Source organism: Somniosus microcephalus, chromosome 6 (assembly GCF_052327205.1).
Source record: "Somniosus microcephalus isolate GS21.2 chromosome 6, FLI_Smic_1.0, whole genome shotgun sequence".
Lineage (NCBI taxonomy): Eukaryota > Metazoa > Chordata > Chondrichthyes > Squaliformes > Somniosidae > Somniosus > Somniosus microcephalus.
This window is the reverse complement of record NC_140992.1, coordinates 210871475-210889756: the sequence shown is the minus strand read 5'-3', so window position 1 is coordinate 210889756 and position 18282 is coordinate 210871475. Positions and strand designations below refer to the sequence as shown.

Sequence of the window (18282 nt, the reverse complement as noted above, 5' to 3'; positions counted from 1 at the left end):
TACTCCATGGGTTCCACACATTCCACATCATGCATTTTACAGGAATCCAATCTTTATACAGTAAAACTCTGACTCGTGTCTATCTAGTTATTTCCGTGCAACGTTTGAAGAAAGTCTACTCCAGTCCAGTTGTGTTTTCTAAATGACTGAAAATTACAGTATAGTATACGGAGCACTACAAGAACCAACCTGGAGTTTTCCTAGGGTGGATTAATGTCTTGCATTTACATGCTATTAAAGGGCATCATCTGTCAACCTCTCCTCAGCTGTTCGCTGCAATATGCAGAGATACTAAATACTTGGGAACTACAGCTTATGAGGAGATACAGTTCCTGAATAAATATTCATGGTTTATAAATGGAACTTTGTGTTCAACGAAAATGTTTCAATTTGTAATAACAAGAAGGTTTAGCCTATTTCACTGATTACCCAGAATACAGTAGGAGCTCAAAGTACCACAGTGGGGGCAAGTAACCGCTACGCAGTAACCACCTTTCACAAGGGAAGCGATTGCACGGTTTTCTCTCTATTTAAGAGTGAGAACGCAGAAGGCTGTAAACAGTGAACGAAGAAATTTTGCATTTTAATGATGCCGAGTGTTCAGCATATTCAATTACATCAACTGGTTTCCATTTTGCATCGAAAATCTTGCCCATTTAGGACTGGAATTTATAAGATGCTGATTTCCTCAATTGATGGAAATCTTGCTCTATTATACATCTATCATGACATACAAATAAAATACATTCATTAAGGAAATGAAGGCAAAATTTTGAAATTCAAACCAGAGCACCCTTTAAATTAAACTTCCACTTCATACGAACCAAAGACAAGGTGGTTAAAGGCCAACAATGGGATTCCTGAACGTGCACGGCTTATTTGCAGATGTGCTCTTTAGCTGGTGATGTGTGCAGTGAGGCAAAGGATGATGCCCTGATCGGCATTCGAGGGTGACCTCCCAGAGAAAGGTCATCTGAAATTGGTCAGTTCTGGAGACCATTCAACCTCTGGAAGCAATGCAGAGAAGAGGCAATAGGATGTTCCCCAGTCTTCATCTGTTATAAGCAAAGACTGGAGAAACTTGGGCTCTTCAGCCTTGAAAAGAGACACTGAGAGATGACTTTATTGAGGTATACAAGATTGTAAACAGTATGGGAAAGGTAAATCAAGAAAATTACTTTAAATTAAATTGAGTGTAGGACTGGCGGTGACCGATTTAAACCAGTAAAAAAGGTAAATTTAGGACTGATATCAGGAAGTATTCCTTCACACAAAGAGACCAACATATGGAGTAGGCTCCCAGCTAGAGCAGTGGAGACAAAAACCCTGGAATCATTTTAAGGACCAATTGGATGTTGCAACTGAGGGGACTTAATCATAGAATCCTAGAATAGTACAGCACACAAGGCGGCCAGTCGACCCATCAAGTCTGCACCGGTTCTTTTGAAGAGCAATCCAGTTAGTCCCAATCCCCTGCTCTTTCCCCATATCCCTGCAATTTTTTCTCCTTCAAGTATTTATCCAATTCCCTTTTGAAGGTTACTATTGAATCTGTATCCACCACCCTATCAGGCAGTGCATTCCAAATCCTAGCCAGTTCATTCTGGAAGGATTAACTATGATGAGCCACTGAATAGCCTTCCTCATAAGTAATTATCCCCTGCCTTTGTGAAACACCTAACAGGAGATAGCCAACAGGGTGACTGCTCTCTGCAATATCCAGAGGAAATGGAAGGAAGTAGAGGCATAGCAGTTAGGGACAAGGTTACCTGGACAGCCACCCGCAGTGTCAGCCCATTAGTGGTGGTTGGCTGCCTCCTTGCTGACCTGGAGCCTGTGGGTACAGTTCCATTGCGTATTGTGTATTGCCAGATTGGTGTTCCACCTACAGATATGGTTTCTGGCCCTGGTGCCAGCTGCACCCTGTCATGCCTTTGATTTTTGGCTGAAACCCTGGACCTGGAGGTGCTGAAATGCAAACCTCATAACTTACAGAAAAATGGTTGTTTAAACAAGATACCTGTGTACCTTGAAGAGTTCCCTCTCCCATCTGTGATAATGTAGCTGGTCTGTAAATGTCTACTTTCACTGGGCAGAGATGCTGAGGCTAATTGTGGCATCCAAACCATCACCCCGAGTGAGATCAGCTAACTGGGGATTAAAGTTGGGATCGCCCTGTCCTGTACGTACGTACACAGTCACGATATCAACTTTAGCTCATTGCTGCTGCTCTCACCTCGGAGTCAGAAGGTTGTGGGTTCAAGCCCCACAGAACCCACACCAAGAATGAACATGTTATCTAGGCTAACACTTCAGTGCAGTACTGCTTTGTCTTTCAGGTGAGATGTTAAACGGAGACCCAGTCTGCCCTCCCAGGTGGATGTAAAAGATCCCACAGCACTATTTGAAGAGGAGCAGGGAAGCTCTCGCAGTGTCCTGGCCAATATTAATCCCTCAACCAAAAACAGATTAACTGGTCATTCATCTCAAGGCTGTGTGGGACCTTGCTGTGCGTAAATTGGTTACCGCGTTTGCCTAGAGCAACTACACTTCTGAAGCAATTCATTGGCTGTAAAGCGCTTTGAAGCATCTGGAGGATGTGAAAAGCGCTATATAAAGTCCTTTCTTTATTACATTGAGAAAGTCCGTCAAATTTTTCCCCAACACACCTTGCTGTAATTAACTTTTGACAGGTGATCTTTTACATCTTGAGCATATTTGCAATTATTTAACTAAATATTTACTGTCCTAAGCTTCATTAACATGTAAATGGTACTCAGAAGAAAGGTTTCAGAAGGTTGGTTGCATGAAAAGGAACTCTGCGTATCAGCACAGTGCCAATTACTTATGTAATTAGGCATCAACCTTAAAGAAGAGTTTGCAGGGGGGGAAAATAAATGACTACCCTGTCAAATCAGCAGTAGGGCCTTTATTAGAATTGCCCACTTTAACATCAGTCTCATTTTCTGCACTGTTTTTACTGAAGGTGAGCATGAGTCAGTGCTAAGCATACAGAGTCAAAGTAATATGAGTCACGCTTCAACAATTCCAGAGTAACTGATTCATTCACATCAACAGAGGCAATGCAACAGTCAGACAACATTTCCCCCAAACCTTCCCAACATTTCGAAGGCGGCAAACCTTACAACATTCTGGTTTTCTGGCCTAAATGCCTCGGAGCCGAGCAACTAACTGATCATCTGGGAATTCAATCAGCTCCAGACTTTCAAAGTCATTCCCAGTTACACTAGTGAGCAGCAGCAGATTCCTTAGGAGATGGTATCATAGTTAATTTCACATCAGTTCAGGGTGTGCCTTTCTTTCCCTGTCTCCTGACATGCACAGTAAAAACCCCATTGTTTAGTGCTCTCTGCTGTGTGTCAATGACCCCATTAGGACCCAACTAAACTACATTTTGGGGAACAGTGTTGCAACGCTATTTTCACAACACTGCTCCAAAAAATGCAGGGCAGCCCATGACATCATCCAGAACTTGCTCGACTCATCCCAACACCTCCAAAAAGGGAGTCCCGCAATCATGTAAAATTAACACAGTACATCTCCATATTGATTTCGTAAAGACATACATTCGGGCTCGGGCTACAGAACAAACATTTAGTTGCTTGAAAGGATCCTATATATAAAAAGGAGTCTCTATCTAACCATTTGACCTTTGAAACTATTTAGTGGGCCTGAATGCGCATATGTTAAAAAAGTTGTTTGAGGCCCAAATTGCATATACATGCATTACAGTTTTGCATATTCCACTCCATGTTCCCTGCTGCACTGTCAGGAGTGTGTCTGTGTGTCTGTGTGTGTGTGTGTGTGGTTTGGTGTGTGGAGGAAAGAGGGGAAGGCTGAGGAGTGCTATGCAACTGCCATCTGTAGCCAAAACCATCTGCAAGCTGGTAGCACAGTCAGCTAGTGGATTCTTGACAGGGCTGATCTCTTGCCTTGCTCAGCCAAAGAGGTCTGCAGCCTCATCGTAGTGATGAGTCGGCACAATCCTGGTAATCTCGCAGGTTGGGCAGTCGGCGGCCTCACTAGCAGTGCCACGTGTGATTCTTGGCACAGTACCCGGGAAGAGGATATCCACCTTGAGGCAGCGGTGCGTCTGTCTGATCCATGGAACCCGATTACAAATTGGTTTCAGATTCCCAAATACTTGAACTATGGGCCTGATTATCGAATTAAATCAGACTGCCATCTCTGATGTGTAATCGCTGTGTGCAACGATATACATGTAAATACTGGAAGCGCCAGCAATAGAAAAGCATACACAAGGATTCTCCCCTATTAGGAGCTGCTTGTAGATGATAAAGGTTTGAAAATTGTGCCCCTCTCCCCCACTATTGCTTTCTTCACAGGAAGAGACAAATGTTGTTTACTGCACATGGTTAATTGGGAGAAGTACCAACATTACTAGAAGTGACCGAGTACACGCTTACCTTTTAACAGGCCAGCAGCAGTTACTCTTTACGTTCCAGCTCCTACACCGCAGTTATCCTCACAAGCGTTACCAATGCGTCAAAGGTCAAAGTGCTCAGCACGTGGCCGACTGCATGTAGCACACACTGTGGGGCATTCAGCTGATGCCAGGGTGACCAGGCTGAATGAAGGCGGTACTCCAGCGAGCTTCAAACCACAGGCAGGAGAGAGAGAACCTGCATATAGTCCCAAGAACCAGAAATGGCACCAGTGCATCAGCAGGGGCCAAATGGCAACACCACCTCATGTGTCTGTAGCGAAGTCTCCCACTGACACAATGTTGAAAGGATTGGAGTTTTACAACTGTTGGCACCAGAGTGCAGATTCAAAATGGAGGTATTGAGCAGCAACGGTATTTTATCTTTGTAGCGAGAGTGAGGCCACTTTCATTACAATCGAGGTGGACATTTAAAAATTGAAAAAGCAGCGCATCACTAATCTAAAGCAATCACAAAGATTTGCAGGTGCAACGACGTAATGGAGCACCTTTCTTTCCCGTTCCCTGATGTTCAGTGAATAAACACACTGTATGGTGAGCCAGAGAGACCACAAAGACCCCAGGTTTGAGTAAGTTGTTCTGAGTCAGGGCAGAAGTGCAGTCCTGCAACAGTTGAGCTATGGAGCGGGTGGGAGTGCGGTGAATCAGTCAGGTTTGCTGTCCAGTGAATACTGACTGCACATGTTCGAGTGTAGACACTGGGCGAGGATAGGTCAGCTGTGATGATCTGCAGATTCATACAGCCCACCAGCTAGACTCACATGAATGAACATGTGGGTGAGATACCAGAGGGTCACTGGTGCCTGAGGAAATGTACCCACCATGAATCAGCGCTTCCAAGAAAGGAGGGCAAGGGAAGAAAATTCAGGAAGGGGCTTTTACTTTTAATTATTAGCTTAAAGAGAGCTAATTCACCACATAAAGCCAGTACTAACACCTGGCTAACTGAACAGTGGCCCGAGGAGTCGAGCTAACTGCACGAATTAGGAATTTCCTTACAAATCAGAATTTTTAAAAAAAATTTATAAACAAAGCAGCTTTAGAATATCAAACAGAGAGGCCGCAGTGTGAGTTTTGCACAGGTCTTTACAAGATACATTTCCGTTGCACATTTAAAGCTCAAATGAAAGCTGCACTTAACAAATCGTCAGCCACAGGTTCACATTCCGCTCGCCATCTGCAACACTTACTTTTTATCACTTCCCCCCTTCTCTCCTGAAGTCACTGAGCCCATCACTGGGACCAGTTGTGCACCTGGTGGTCGCCTTCCACTACATTGCCCAAGTGTGTGTCAGTGAGTGCCAGCAGACTATTTGATTGTAGGGGACTAGTCCTCAGCCAGCACCTAGTAAGAGGCAATCAGGCAGGGCAACCCTGGCTCTTTTTTTCCCCCTCCAACTGCAGCACCCCTACTGGTACTTTAGCTGAAATCAGCTAACTCAGCACAGAGCAGCTGATGAACAGAGGACCCTCCTGCTTTGTATGCTGGAGAGACAGAGAATTTACTTCTAAACCATTGGGATAGCATCTTTATAGCTTCCAAGCCTAGATTTTTTGATTGGCGTTAACCCATTTAAAATCAATAGGTTAATGCCGGTGCCAAAATAACACCGTCTTTCATGAACTTCTGCAATTTTAAAATGATTCAATTGTCACCATTCCCATAAATCCCCAATTGCTTTTTCTTCCCAACCTCTTTCCCCCTCAAAATTAACCAGGTTCCCCTAACTCTTCCCCCATTTCTGTGACTCATCTGGATGATTTCATGTCTTTTTCTGGGGTGGGGGGGGGGGGGGGTTCGGTACCACCTGTGCAGCCACCGCCCGGCATGAGAGCCGCTCTCGGGTTACACCTGCCTGTTCTAAATGCCCTGAACATCTGGGGCGTATAAAGTTCTGAGAGGTGTGTCAGGATTGCCTACTGTTTCACACACCAGGGCTCCAACCCCTCGGGCCATTGCAGAAGAGGCTCAGAAGTTATTTTACTCCTCGTTATGTAAAGGCCTCAGTAATGTGAAGTACAATTTATCTTCCAAAATATAGCATCTATTATAAAAGCGCCGACTGCATTACTGAAAGGCTCGTTGCTGTCTACTCCTCACTATCAAATTAGTAAGTAAGTTAATTTATGAGTCACATTTCAATTTCTGTATTAAATGCACATTCTTTAAAGGTCTAAATCAGCCATAGCTCTTGGCTACATGTTAGATTCATCTTCTATATGCACAGCTTGATGGAAGGCAGAGATATTTTGCTTGAATGAATGAAGCCTGTAAGTGCTTGTATATGTTAGTCAGGAGCCAGAGACCTACCTCATACCGATGACCATTTCTGCAGCAGTGTTAGAATCAGTGAGGCATAAAGCCACAATGCATAGACATTATAACACAAACATTAGCAACTGCATCATTCTGGTGTCCGTGGCTCCTCAGGTGCATTCTGGGACAGAATATCTTTGAGCACAAAGGTTTGAGCCAGAGATGTGATAACCTAATTAAATCTAGATGTGCCCTAGATTAAATCTCCTGTGTAAACAGGATAAAGAGCAGTTAAAAGAGTGGCCCTTCAGTCAGCATAGCGATTTCAGTTAGGGTCAGCTTCCCATTAATCATCGTCCGATAGGAAGGAATGGTTTTGTAAAAATTCATCAAGAAATCATTCTCACTTGGACAAATATATTAGAAGGATTTAGAAACTCGTGAGTATTTTTTTTTTTTTAAATCAGGCCTCATTGTTTCCAGCAACATTTTAAACATCAGTTTTACACAGGTGCTGGAGCTGCAGGACAGCGGAGGTCAGTTAGAGCCCGTGTGACCTGAAAGTGTTTCGATCACCTTTTTCAGTACACCTATGCATTACCAGTCTACACTTCAACAAAAGAGAAAAGTTTCTGAACTCCATTCTCAGGAACTATATAAAAAAAACTGGAGGCCAGGGAAGGCTAGAGAACTACATGAGGGAGAAAGGAATAGAAGGATATGCTGATGGGGTGAGATGAAGCAAGGTGGGAGGAGGCTCGTGTGGAGCATAAACATCAGCATGGACCAGTTGGGCCGAATGGTCGGTTTCGATGCTCGATGCAATTTTATGTAATTTCCCCCTGTGCGAGGATACCTTGGAGTCATATTTGACCCCGAGATGATCTTCTGACCACACATCCACGCCATCACTAAGACCCCCATTTCCATCTCCGGAACATCGCCCGTCTCCGCCCCCGTCTCAGCTCAGCCATGCCTTGGTTACCTCTAGACTTGACAATTCCAACGCACTCCTGGCCAGCCTCCCACATTCTACCCTACGTAAACTTGAGGTCATCCAAAACGCAGCTGCCCGTGTCCTAACTCGCACCAAGTCCCATTTACCCATTACCCCTGTGCTCGCTCACCTACACTGGCTCCTGGTTAAGCAACGCCATGATTTAAAAATTCTCATCCTGGTTTTCAAATCCCTCCATGGCCTCGTCCCTCCCTGTCTCTGCAATCTCCTCCAGCCCCACCCCCCCCCACCCCCCCCGACCAGACCTCTGCGCGCCTCTAATTCTGGCCTCTTGAACATCCCGGATTTTAAATCACTCAACTCTTGGTGGCCATGCCTTCAGCTGCCAAGGCCCTAAGCATGGAATTCCCTCCCTAAACTTCTCCGCGTCTCTATCGTCTCTTTCCTCCTTTAAGACGCTCCTTAAAGCCTACGTTTTACTACATTAAAAAGGTGCTATATAAATACAAGGTCTTGTTGTTATTGCTTCTGCTGCCAGAGACAATCTGTGTTACTTTTTAATTATTTCGCATCAATTTTATTGTCTCCTGAAGATGGGGTACAATTCCACAGGCACTGGGGGTCCTTTTGCTAACTCACCCAAGTGGCCATTATTCACCTGCGAGTCTTCAACCCGAGGGTTGGCATCACAGCTATGCTCAGTTCCGTCCTCGCCCAACATCCTCATACATCCCAGGGGGAGTGTGGTCATTGGATAGCGATCAGAAGGAGGAACAGTAGCTGATTTTTCAAATACCTAACCCAGGGAGATGAGGCTATTCCGGCAGCACTACTTCAGGCTCCATCTGAGACCAGCCAATTCAACACAGAACAGGAATTGAACCAGAGATGTTTCTGGTCTGTACGACTCCACTGTTTGCTGGGTATTGGTGAAATCATAATGCACACCATCAATAGGAACAGGAGTAGGCCATTAAGCCCATCGAGCTTCTTCCGCCATTCAATTAGATCACGGCTAATCTGTATCTTCACACCCTTGATTCCATAACCCTTAATACCCTTGCCTAACAAAAATCTGCTACCAGGAAACTTTTTTTAAACATCCGGCACGGACGGGACCGACGTGGTGCCGGTTCATCAAAAATTCCAGATAACCGAACGCTATAGTAAAAGATACGGAGAGCTGACAGCTCCATATAAAGCAACAAACCCTGTTGCTTAGCAACAAGTTCAGAACAATGGCCACAAGTTGCAAGCGTCTCTGTAGCTTAGCAACAGCTGCAGCCACACCCTTGCACAGCAACAGATGGAGGAACGCAAGTCAATATGAAGTAAAACCTACTCCTGAATTTTGCCGGTTAACCGAGATTTCCGGTTATTTAGGTGCCGGTAAATCGAAAGTTTCCCGTAGAAGGATTTAGAAACTCAATCTCAGTTTTGAAATTTTCGATTGTTTCCCCCCGCCCCCCCCCCACCCCCCCCACCTCAACAGCTTTTTTGGGGAGAGTTTTCCAGATTTCCCTTTGTGTGAAGAAATGCTTTCTGACATCACCCCTGAATGGTCTAGCTCTAATTTTTAGGCTATGCCCCCTTATTCCGGACTCAACTAGACAAAATAGTTTCTCTCCAGCTGCCCGGTCAACTCCTTTTGATCATCTTAAACACCTCAATTAGATCACCAGTTAATCTTCTATATTCAGGGAAATACAAGCTTAGTCTATGAAACTGCACAGCAAAAGCCTTTAAATTGATTTTACTTATTGCAGATAGTATTGGTGAGGCCACATCTTGAGTATTGTGTGCAGTTTTGGTCGCCTTATCTGAGGAAGGATGTTCTTGCCATGGAAGGAGTTCAGCGAAGACTCACCAGACTGATACCTGGGATGGCAGGAATGACATATATGAGGAGAGATTGGGTCGATTGGGCTTGTACTCGCTGGAGTTTAGAAGAATGAGAGGGGATCTCATCGAAACTTATAAAATTCTAACAGGACTAGATGCTGGAAGGATGTTCCCGATGGTCAGGGAGTCTAGAACCAGGGGTCACAGTCTAAGGATAAGGGGTAAGCCATTTAGGACAGAGATGAGGAGGAATTTCTTCACCCAGAGAGTGGTGAACCTGTGGAATTCTCTACCACAGAAGGCAGTAGAGGCCAATTCATTAAATATATTCAAGAAGGAGTTGGATATATTTCTTAAGGCTAAGGGATCAAGGGGTATGGAGAGAAGGCAGGAACAGGGTACTGAATTTGGATGATCAGCCATGATCTCATTGAATGGCGGAGCAGGCTCGAGGGGCTGAATGGCCTACTCCTGCTCCTATCTTCTATGTTTCTATGTATTGGCCAGGTGTCAGTAGGATAATGGCACCAACTTGAATCTGCTGAAAGAACTCTCATACCAGTTACAGAATTTGGTCAATAAATTGCAAGGACCTTTTGTAAAAACATTACTCAACAATATTCCGAAGGGGATTATCACACCTGTGAAGGTGTTGGGAAACTTTTTTTCTGCCTCTTTGCAAAGATTGCTTCGTGCTTCTTTTGTGATGCAAGTACATCATTCACATCAGTACAGTAGCATGTTATGCCACATAGGAAAATAGCAAAACCACACTGGGCTCTTCTAGGTCAGCGTTGGCCAAACTGTGGCCTGTGGGCCAACATGCAAGATCTGGCAATCTACTAATACAACAAGGCACGGCTGGCAATGCTGGAGTGATGAAAATCAGGGATGGGCAGGAGGCCAGAATTGGAAGAGTGCAGAGATCTCGGAGGGTTGTACAGCTGGAAAATAACCTTCTTATTTATCCTTTCATTTATTATTTCTTGATTTGTGCTGCTTGAATTTCAGAGGCCTGGAGGTTTGGAAGGGCTGTTCTTGGAGCTGTTGCCTCACCAGTGGCAAAATCTTAAAACGACACTTAAACTTGCTAGCAACTGGAGATATGCGCCAATTAGTGGGAATGTGACCATCAACTCTGTGCGTCTCCCACCTTCCACATGGAGACTCCACCATATGTAGCCCACAAAAACAAAAGATTCAGACACCCCTGTTCCAAACTTTTCCTCTTCGTTTTTTTTTATCCCCCAAAAAAAACCAAACATCGCCCCTTTAACAAAATCAACAGAACAAGAAGGGCGCCAATACAGATCTGAGAGGAGTATCAAAGTGGAGCTGATCCTCGGCTCTTGCCCAATTGAGCGCGAGTGTGACTTGTGAAATTGGTACACCTCTGCCTTGAGCGATGAAGTTTTGTCAGCCAGACTCAGCGTGATGTGCGTCTTTAGGGTGTAAGCACTTTAAACATGCTGCTCATCACAACACCATGTTGCCAGATGTCTTCGCTGATTAAAAGGTGCGGAAGGGACAACTGTGCAGAATAAATTAGCTCCTTCAAGAAACCCCCTACAGTTTAAATCTTACGTTATCATTAACAGCAAGGGAGGCCTCTCGCCAGGCCTTTCCTTAGGTCACGAGTACACAATAATATAAAAAATGTTAACTTTATGCAATCTCAGATCATAAAAGCTTTCAGATCATTATCAAACCTGCAGCTTCAAAAGCCAACCTCCATCAAGACAATTAACACTTGAAGGGGAAATGAAAGCTTTAAATCAGCTGGGCTGAAGAGATATTTAAATTTAACCTATTCACCCAGAGGGCTGGCAACATCCCTCTTTAACGGCTAATGGAAGGGAGCTCAGTAATAAATCCGTGTCAAGACAAAGCAATGGAAATTGGACAAAACTACTTAAAAAACAACATTTAAAATATCAATATGAAATACGAACATCCTTAAACGTGCTTGTGATAGATTACAAATGAAGGTGTCTGATGTGACTATTGCTCTGCATATTTTAGTTCACTGCAATTGGGATACTCCAGCTTCAATTTGTGATTTAGTTTTCTTTAGTGTGTACTATATTTGAACAACACTTTCCAAACTCAAGAGGTACTCCGCTGAAACCAGACCCAATTTAACCCAATAAATTAGCAAAGCTGGTAATATAAAATGAACATTTGACTGCCTTGTACAAAAGCACACGGCCACCGATATATCAACATCCCCTGTTCTGTACGCATTGCAGCTGCCCCACGTTTCAGACATCGTGTCTGCATTTGCGGATTAAAATCAATGGAGTTCCCCAATTTTCCCCTGCTGCTCCTCCAGGAATCCAAAGTCCACGGCACGTGGAGTGCAAGAATCCCTGATGTACAAAAACTACTGCCGACAGCATGCCGGAAAGTTTGAATTCCCCAGAGCAACAGGTGGGGGGGGGGGGGGGGAATCAGAGAACAGCAGCAGTGTGAACCGAGGGTGGGGGAGATCAGGGAACAGCGCCAGTGTGAACCGCGGGTGGGGGAGGTGATCAGGGAACAGCACCAGTGTGAACCGAGGGTGGGGGAGATCAGAGAACAGCGCCAGTGTGAACCGAGGGTGGGGGAGATCAGGGAACAGCGCCAGTGTGAACCGAGGGTGGGGGAGATCAGGGAACAGCGCCAGTGTGAACCGAGGGTGGGGGAGATCAGGGAACAGCGCCAGTGTGAACCGAGGGTGGGGGAAATCAGGGAACAGCGCCAGTGTGAACCGAGGGTGGGGGAGATCAGAGAACAGCGCCAGTGTGAACCGAGGGTGGGGGAGATCAGAGAACAGCGCCAGTGTGAACCGAGGGTGGGGGAGATCAGAGAACAGCGCCAGTGTGAACCGAGGGTGGGGGAGATCAGGGAACAGCGCCAGTGTGAACCGAGGGTGGGGGAGATCAGGGAACAGCGCCAGTGTGAACCGAGGGTGGGGGAGATCAGGGAACAGCGCCAGTGTGAACCGAGGGTGGGGGGAGATCAGGGAACAGCGCCAGTGTGAACCGAGGGTGGGGGAGATCAGGGAACAGCGCCAGTGTGAACTGGGAGGGGAAATCAGAGAACAGCGCTAGTGTGAACCGAGGGTGGGGGAGATCAGGGAACAGCGCCAGTGTGAACTGGGAGGGGAAATCAGAGAACAGCGCCAGTGTGAACCGAGGGTGGGGGAGATCAGAGAACAGCGCCAGTGTGAACCGAGGGTGGGGGAGATCCGGGAACAGCGCCAGTGTGAACCGAGGGTGGGGGAGATCAGGGAACAGCGCCAGTGTGAACCGAGGGTGGGGGAGATCAGGGAACAGCGCCAGTGTGAACCGAGGGTGGGGGAGATCAGGGAACAGCGCCAGTGTGAACCGAGGGTGGGGGAGATCAGGGAACAGCGCCAGTGTGAACCGAGGGTGGGGGAGATCCGGGAACAGCGCCAGTGTGAACCGAGGGTGGGGGAGATCAGAGAACAGCGCCAGTGTGAACCGAGGGTGGGGGAGATCAGGGAACAGCGCCAGTGTGAACCGAGGGTGGGGGAGATCAGGGAACAGCGCCAGTGTGAACCGAGGGTGGGGGAGATCAGGGAACAGCGCCAGTGTGAACCGAGGGTGGGGGAGATCAGGGAACAGCGCCAGTGTGAACTGGGAGGGGAAATCAGAGAACAGCGCCAGTGTGAACCGAGGGTGGGGGAGATCAGAGAACAGCGCCAGTGTGAACCGAGGGTGGGGGAGATCAGGGAACAGCGCCAGTGTGAACCGAGGGTGGGGGAGATCAGGGAACAGCGCCAGTGTGAACCGAGGGTGGGGGAGATCAGAGAACAGCGCCAGTGTGAACCGAGGGTGGGGGAGATCAGGGAACAGCGCCAGTGTGAACTGGGAGGGGAAATCAGAGAACAGCGCCAGTGTGAACCGAGGGTGGGGGAGATCCGGGAACAGCGCCAGTGTGAACCGAGGTGGAGAGGGGCAGGAATATAAATCCGAAAACAGTGGCAGTATGAATTAGGAGGGGGAAATTGGAGAGTAGTGCCAGTGTGAATGGGGGAGGGGGGAAAGAGTGCCAGGCTAAACTGGTGGTAGGAAATACAGTACCAGTGTGAACTGATATAGAGGGGGGGGGGGGGTGCGTGGGTGAATGCCTATACGTTACTGATAACCGTACATACGATTTAACACAATCAGGTTTAGTAACCGATAAATAGCCACAATAGCCCAAAGATTCTCCAAAAGAAATGAGGGGAAATCTCCACATTTTTGCCACAACCCTCAATAATGTAATGTTGGGTAAGACTGCAAAATAAATTGAGACAAGCCAGTGCCCCACTGTATTTTTGATGTAACTATATGTCATAGGCCTAAATACTTGGCTGCTTTTGTGTTATCAGTTTTTTACGGTTGTCAGGTTTATTTTTTAAGATGATTGCCAGTTTTTGCTAGTTTTCTTAATTGTTTCAGTAGCACAGCATGAGAATCTGTCATATAAATGTATTCAATTGATGGCTCTCCCCACCGTTAGGCCTGTGGCCCACAAGACCCATCTGTTTGGAACGGAATCTGCCATTAAGTCTTCCCACATGAAGTCACGATGTAACATACCCTTTGAAAAAAATCACATGTTGGCCAGCTCTAGAATCAGAGCGCAGAAGGAGGCCATTCAGCCCATCGTGCCGTGTCGGCACTTTGAGAGAGCTATCCATTTAATCCCATTCGCCTGCTCTTTCCCCTTGGCACTGCAAATGTGTCCTTTCCAAGTATACATTCAACTCCCTTTTAAAAGTTACTATTGAATCTACTTCCACTGCCCGTTCAGGCAGCGTATTCCAGATCTTAACAACTCGCTGCATAAAAACATTTCTCCTCATCTCCCCCCTGGTTCTTTGGCCAATTATCTTAAATCTGTGCCCTCTGGCTAACAGCCCTCCTGCCACTGGAAACAGTTTCTCCTTATTTACTATCAAAACCCTTCATGATTTTGAACACCTCTATTAAATCTCCTTAGAAGAGCAATTCAGTATGAAAACTAAACTCAGTGTTTGAATGTGTGTTAGTAACATAACTTGAATGTACAGTTCACAGGTATTTTAAAAACCCAACTTAATGGTTACATTAAATACAGGAACAAAAAGCAGAAATAGCCTGACCTGTCTTGGCCTCAAAAAGTAATGAGTAGCATATTATCGTCGCAGCATTGCATTTCCCCATCTGTTTGTGACGCATCATTAAATGAACCATATTACCAATTATTTTCCATTAAGGCTGAGTGCGAGCTCACCAGCTGGTTACTGGCTGTGACCCTTCTGGTTCTGACTAGGCTCCGTGCACTTTTTTCCCAGCACTTTCCTCTTGTGTGAAAATTAGGATTAGAGACTTGAAAGACCCTTTTTAAATTTGTCTAAAACCTGGGTCCACTCACTTTGACAAAGCCTCAGTTGGCATTTTCCTGCTATTATCTCTTCGAGCTGCAAGTTTTAGCTGACTTTACAGAGAATCGGAAGCCTTACCCCATACAGTACTGTGTTTCTACGTTTATGCCCCATTTGCACAATACATCAATACATGTGTCTGTGTACGCAGAGAACATCTGATTTACCATTGACAATCCACAAGATCAGTTTACTCTCAAAGATATAGTATCATCATCGGGGGTCCCTTTTACAATTCAAACAATTAAAAGGAATTATGATTAATCTCAACATCCTTCCATTTCATTTCTATTTCTGTTTTGGTTTCTGAACGTTAAGTGCTGATGAGATCATCGAGGGCGGTTGGCTAGTTTAGAGTTACTGGAGCCCAAAAGTGAGTGGGAGATGAATTCACTTCAGTAGAGACAGTCATTAACCCAGGAGTGCTTCAGCAGTCTTGACATTGCAACTGAGTGTGTTAACTCATCTCCTGTCTGAATCGGGAAGTCCTTCCCAGCCATTTTTCCCCCAAACGATGCCATGGAGACTCTCAAGAATTTAAGAACACAAGAATTTAAGAACAGGAAAAGGCCATGAGGTCCAAGCAAGCCTTTCTCCCCATATCATTCAATCCCTTCTCTCTCCAGAAATGCATCCAATTGTCTCTTGAACTCATTTATATTGCCTACTTCAAATGACCTTTCATGATAACTTATTGCACAATTCCAGCTCTCCTTGACTTCCCTTCATAAAAGTGTCAGTCTTGTCTCAGTGGGTAGCACTCTCTTGCCTCAGAGTCAAAAGGTCATGGGTTCAAGTCCCACTCCAGAGGCCCGAGCACATAATCTAGGCGGGCACTCCAGTGCAGTACTGAGGTGACATCTTTCACACGGGATGTTAAACCGAGGGCCCGTCTGCCCTAGCAGGGGTATGTGAAAGATCCGACAACACTCTTTGAAGAAAAACAGGGGAGTTCTCCCGGTGTCTTGACTAACATTTACCTGCTGCGTTTCCTACATTACAACAGTGACTACACTTCAAAAGTACTTCATTGGCTGTAAAGCACTTTGGAGAGTCCCAAGGTCGTGAAGGGCACTTTTAAAAAGAAAAGAAGGAACTGCATTTATAAAGAGATACTTGTATATATGTAGTGCTTATGTCTTCCCTCAGAAATGTTGAAAAGCACTTCACAAACAAAGACTTATTTTGAAGTATGCTAACTGTTATGGAGGCAAATGTGTCCACCCCACAGCCAGCAATGAGGTAGTTTAATGGTGTTAGTCGAGTAAGGAATGTTTGCCAGGGTACTGACAGAATTCCCTGCTTTTTTGTTCCAAATAGTTCCAATGGACTTTTAATATTCATCTGAACCACTGGAACAGGTCATATAAAGGTCAGCACCTGACAATGCAGCACTCCCTCACTACTTAATCGAAGTGGGTCTTTAATTCACAACCTCCTGCCTCAAAGTCAAGAGTACTACCAGTTGAGCCAAGCTAAGCTAGACGGCATATTCCTAAAGTTCCAGTTTTAAAACTTGTATCCTGTGGTGTTCGATTATCTCACCTTCACCAGCAAATTATTTGGATCAATTTGTCCATCCCTTTCATAATCTTAAAAACTCCAACTAGATCACTTCAAAACATCATCTTTTCGAAAGAAAACAAGCCTTTTCTTCCTTACTTTAATTCCTGTTACCGGGAATCATTTTCACTCGTTTCTGCATCCTCTCAAAAACAATAAAACCCTGCTCGTGATTAAATGGCCAGAACTACTGTGGTTTGGCCAAAATCATTGAAACCAGAGGGGGTCATTTTAATCTAACCTGCCCAACGGGAGCAGGCAGTGTTCAGGTTGGACGCTCATTTTAACCCTGCCCGATTTTACGCTCCATTGACTTCAATGGAGTTCGACCCAAACCGGTCCCATTCCCATCAGCCAGGTTAAATTCAAATTAAACCCAAAGGCCTAGAAATTGGGTTGGGGGCGCCAAAGTGGCGCAAAAGTCGGCGGAGCGCAGGATTTAGCGCAGCGATCGGAGTGATACCGATCGCCAGAAATTCAGTTTCAGTGCCCCTCGAGGGAGACGGGGCGAGGCTCCAGGCGCTCCACATCCCTCTTAGGGCGCTGAAACTGATTATCGCAGCGCAACATGCCGCAGCGCCACATGCTGCGGCACGGCACGCTGCGGTACTGCAGGCCTTCCTCCCACTGTTAAGGGGGAGGTGCCTGCAACAGCGCGATCCCCGATCGCGAGTGCCGGCAAATGAGCCCGGCACCAAGGAGAAGTGCCGGGCTCTCGGGAAACAGCCGGCAATGCCGCGGGTGGGGTTAGGAGGTCGGGGATGGAGGTGCTGGCAGGCGGCCGCCGAAAAAGCGGCCGCCCCGCACCTCCACCTTAACTTGCGCCGCTGCCGGCACAGTAAGGCCCCGTGAACCGGGCGCAGGTAGCGAGCGGCGCAACTGCAGCGTTCGCTACCAAATATCGCGAACGGGGCACAAATGGGGCGCTGCGCACACCGATGACGTCATCGGTGGCGGCGCAGCGCAAATGCCTAACGCCACCATTAGCGCCCCTACTGAATATCGCCGGAGACGCAGCCAGTGGCGCTAAAGCCACTGACTGCCTCTTTAGGCGCTAACAGGTGGCGCTACTCACCCAATTTCTCCCCCAAAGTACCTTAATTGCCTTTTTGAAAACTCTAGCTAAGAACTGTGTTGACACTTTTAAAGATGAATTAATTTATGTGAACAAAAAGAAAAAAAGGCTTAAAGGGCCTTAATTATAAATATTTTTTTACAAATGAGTTGTTTTTAAATGGGTTACTAGTTATGGTGGGGACTCTCTAAAATGCTCCACAGTTGATGGCTGTTGTTTCTGTGATTGGCTAATTGGGCTAGATTTTCCCCTCCATTTTACTGTAGTTGCCTGTGGTAAGTTTGATGTGAAGGCACCCAATACTGTGGAATGATTAAAATTAATAAATTATTGGCTTATCCACTGACTTTACCTGTACACAGCTGTATTGTTCATTGAATGAAGGTGGTATCACCATGTCATGTGCCTGAAGTAACATTTCTTCCATTTCATCATAATGGATTCTACTATAGGAGTCAGTTTGCAGCTTTCTTTCTCCTTGGTGTACTTTAGGTGGCATAGTTTATGAAAGGAAACTCTAATATTAGGATCATATAACTGCATTCCCCCCACCCCCCGCTGTGTGTTCCTGTCAATCCAAAGTCTGGCCCTAACTCCATGTAGCACAGGGTACCAGGTAGAAAAAGACAGGTCTTAAATTTGTAGAGTTTGAACAATGTGATTTCTAATCTGAAGCCGCCAC

General features: G+C 46.0%; 1 protein-coding gene across 3 annotated transcripts in view; it reads right to left on the bottom strand.

Annotated features, from left to right (window-relative positions):
- bcar1 (BCAR1 scaffold protein, Cas family member) overlaps positions 1-18282 on the bottom strand; it is a 297167-nt gene that overhangs the window by 68550 nt on the left and 210335 nt on the right. The gene's annotated exons all lie outside the window — the stretch shown is intronic.